The 4078-nt window shown below is 35.4% G+C and overlaps 1 long non-coding RNA gene across 3 annotated transcripts; it reads right to left on the bottom strand.

Annotated features, from left to right (window-relative positions):
* Nucleotides 1–1468: 1468 nt before the first annotated feature.
* Nucleotides 1469–3511, bottom strand: LOC133746261 (uncharacterized). 3 transcript variants are annotated; one of them, XR_009864046.1, is made up of 4 exons: nt 3087–3302; nt 2835–2881; nt 2450–2546; nt 1469–2345 (listed from the first exon to the last, which is right to left on the bottom strand). It is a non-coding gene; the product is annotated as an uncharacterized LOC133746261 (long non-coding RNA). The 3 variants fall into 3 exon arrangements; XR_009864044.1 differs by lacking the exon at nt 3087–3302 and adding an exon at nt 3323–3511 and having other exon boundaries at nt 2450–2881; XR_009864043.1 differs by having other exon boundaries at nt 2450–2881; nt 3087–3306.
* Nucleotides 3512–4078: the final 567 nt, after the last annotated feature.

Here is a 4078-nt window from a genome sequence, read left to right as displayed (position 1 = left end):
AGCAAAGTCAAAACAAAATGGATCAACTAATCAATCATTTGATATCTCTATGATTTTTTTGTTTTAAAAAATTCTCAACATAACTCAGAAAGAGTAGTATTTGCACATCATGATGAGGTACATCAGACTCATAAATAATCAACTCGCTTCTCAAAAGAAATAGCATATATCTGACCCAAAAAATAAAATAAACCACATATGGGCTAATTAAGTTTAAAAAATTTGGGTTGGGCTGATTTTTAATATTTAATTTGTTAAACTAAAATTAAGCTAATGTTTCAAAATTTGGGGTGGGTTGTAGCCCACTGGAGCCTGTATGTAGCTACACATTTGCGTGCAAATATGGCTTGTACACAAGTGACTGGAAATTCTGGTAACAGCTCAAGCTCAAGTCTACGTATTTATGACTTCATCTAGGCGGTTAGTTTAACCGGTTTACGGCATGATTTATAGGTAAACATGTACCTGATCAATTTAGAGACCAATACCACGATATAAAGCATATGCATGCATAGGTCTTCAAAAGCTCATTTAATTGTATGCCAATAATCATACCGATCATTCACATCCTAATGTAAGCCTGTCATTAGTAGAAATCACTGGAAGAACCAGACTTTCAGATGGGATATCTAACACTCGAAAAGCAAAAATATTGCAGCAACCAAAGACCGAAAAAAATACACGCGCTCCTGCAAAGAAGAAACTTCCAATGCTGAGAAAATTTGGCAGCCAATTCAGTAAATGAATAATAATATAATCGCACAGTGAAATCCAGTTATGATAAGGTACATTATCATCAATAACTCATATACTTGTACCAATTTCTTCAAAGCCTCTTGATCACTAAGTTACTGGCTACTAACTACTCTAAAAACACAATACAAGTAACAGAATTATGAATATCAAACAGAGAGGAAAAGTGAAATAAAAACAAAGTTAGAACTTTTACTTTCTCCAAAGATAACCAAATAAAGCAAAATCAAGAAGCTATTGGATCAAACCTGCAAAGACTGAAGCTTTAATATAATCTCGGACCCAAATTAAAGCAATCGAAGCTGTTTCATATCAAATTACACCACCACAATTCTGAACAATAGCCACATGCATGATTCGTGGGTATGGAGGTCAAAGGCTACGGTTATCTGTGTCTATGGAGCAAAGCAACGATGCAGCCACTTTTTTTCATGTCAGTGCTCTGTGGACCAGTTGCTTTAGGCCCATATGTCACATTTAAATCGGTTTGTGGCTCTGTACAGTTTGACTCTTGGAGGGGCCTACCTCTATGTCCGTGACAGCCTTTACTATATTCTATTATTCTTTTATCCACGCCTATATGCAATCCGTGACATCCCATCTCCATTCAAACCTAATTTACCAATTTCTGTTCTATTAATATGATGATTTAACAAATCTCCATTGGATTTTAACCTGCTTTGTGGGGAATTGAATTGACCATGCCCAGAAAAGATGAAAATAAAATTAATAACTTCATTCATTGTACCATAGAGATTACAGTAATGTCACTATGAGTATTATAAATCAAACCCAATACAGCATTACATAACCCACTCCATCCCAATAGTACTGTTATCACATACAAGTTTCTAACTAAAAAGTTCTCAAGGCTAAGATACAGCTCCAGAAGAAGTTCCAAACTTAAAATTCAGTGTGCCCTGTGATTCTGGTGCAAACTTTGCCAGGGCTATGCTGCAAGTTAAAGTTCAGATTAAGCAATCCTTACACAGTCATGTCACAGTTTATGCAATGACAATCTACGTATGAGTAAAGTACCAACAATTTAATACATTTATGAAAAAGTTTAACAGAAGAAGTTAAACTTCCAATCAGATTTTATTGGAAGACAAATAATTGCAGAAGAAATGAGCTAAGAAATACTTGCCCATTCACCTGGGCATGGCGAACGATAATATTTGGAATATCTTTCACATTCACCAGACTCTTCACCCTTTGCTGCCAAGCACCTGCAATTGGTTTTAAATGTTTGAAGGCTCAATCAACTATTTTCTATTGAGCTAACAAGCAAGAAAGTTGGGAAATCTAGTATAGTATGTGCCTGCAATTAATAACAACATACACAAATATTAGTATAGGGTATAAAAACAATTAACAAAAGCCCAAATTGCAAAGGAAATGAGTAAGCAGTAATTATCCAAGTTGCTAAGTAAATCAGCTTGCACAAAAATTAGTCAGTTAACTCAGCAGCAAAATACAAAGAAATACATCACAGTTCTCTTCTTTTTGTTAGACAGGAGTGAATTCCAATCAATGATCAAAGCCAATGGCTTTGCCTCACATATTTGATGGAGAACACTTTCCTTCAATGCCTAAATAATCATCAAAGAAACATTTTTAGCACTATAGCATGAATTACATATTATCTGTAGGAAAACTACGGAACAATTAATCTTGCATAGGAAATTTGGTATACCCTGGCAACTTTGGACTTATCCTCCACCTTCTCTAATGCTTTAGCTTCAGAGGTTTCTGGGCTTATTATTATTTGTTTCATTCCTTGTTGAAGCAAACTGCAGGAGCAAGATAAGAAAGAAGAAGCATATGACTACCTTTAAAGAGATATTCATATACAGTAAAGTACAACAGAAAGTTCCATCATGTAAAATGGGATTCGGATCAAATAAATCTAACAGAAAGCTCCTTTCAAGTGGTACTTCATGCAGCGATTCAATATTGTTAGATGCAGTAGTATTAGTAGATATTAGCAGTACTAAGAAAGATACAAGATTGGTCTCCTCAGGAAAACCCAATTCAAAGTCCATCTCAAATCAATAAAAACTCAAACCCAGAAACTATACCTGAGAGATGAGGTTGGCAGAGGGTTTTAACAGCCAAACAATACAACCTGCAAGCATCAATAAAAAAAATAAAATAAAAAATAAAAAATTCAAGATCAAAACCCAAAACAGAAATAAACCCAAAAACTCAATTCATAATCAACACTAACAAAAAGGAAAAAGAAATTTCTACCATACAAACAAAAGATACACAATTTTTACAAATTTACAGGCAAATCGAATAAATCGCAATATGACAGAAGAAAAGATTACTGTTATAAAATTGATCAGACCCATGTGTGAAGGAAAGTGCAGATAACATGAAAAAGATAGAAGGAGAGGCCATCAGTGATGGTTGGAAACGGAGGGGGTTGTGAGGGTCGCAGATCTGGTTTTTGAAGAGAGAGGGGAGGGGGGGAGACTGGAGAGAGAGAGAGAGAGACATTTAAGTTAAAGAGCGGGACTGAAACAATATTTTATAAAACAGTCACCGAGAGAGAGAGATTTACCAAGACCAATGCAAAAAGAGCGGACTGAAGCAATATTTTAAAGAAAAGTCACGCTTGTAAATAAATGTGGCATGCATCACCCGCAGATTCATTCATAAAGTGATTGAATTGCGTTGACTGAAACTCTTGCGCACAAAACACTGCAACCGTGGCTTGCCTTCCGTAGCCATTGCTCATAATTGTAGTGGTGTTAGAATCTCATTAGAGTAGCCTATTTCAGTACTTATACAATATGAAACAGAAATCCATGTCATAACGACGTCATTTAATTGTAGATCGAATCCATTGTTAATAGCATCACAGCAATAAAAATGATCCATGATGAATCAACAAACCCATTCAAAATACTCATCTATTCTGCTTGATGAGTTACAAAACCCCAAATCATTACCTAGCAAAAACTAAACATCCAGATCAATAAGCAGCATTTCAGCAGAAAAATACATCACATCAAAGCATAAGATCCACAACTGAATCACCAATTTCCTCAGCTATGAACAAATTAGAACACAAATCCACGATAAGAAAGAGAGATATAGTTCCAAAGCGGATTTGTGACGGACAAACCAACGGGCCCTCCATGGCCCACCAGTCAACTGTCAAAACGCTGAAGCTTCACATGATGAATCATTAAGTTTTCATCAAAATGTGATAGACTTTATACGTTACATACTGAAAATGTATAAAATTACTCTAGTGAAACGAAGTCTTCTTCACATGAGTTTTTAACCAGTATCCAATTCCGGCTATACGTTT

Source organism: Rosa rugosa, chromosome 4 (assembly GCF_958449725.1).
Source record: "Rosa rugosa chromosome 4, drRosRugo1.1, whole genome shotgun sequence".
Classification (NCBI taxonomy): Eukaryota; Viridiplantae; Streptophyta; class Magnoliopsida; order Rosales; family Rosaceae; genus Rosa; species Rosa rugosa.
This window is presented reverse-complemented; position numbering and strand designations above follow the sequence as displayed.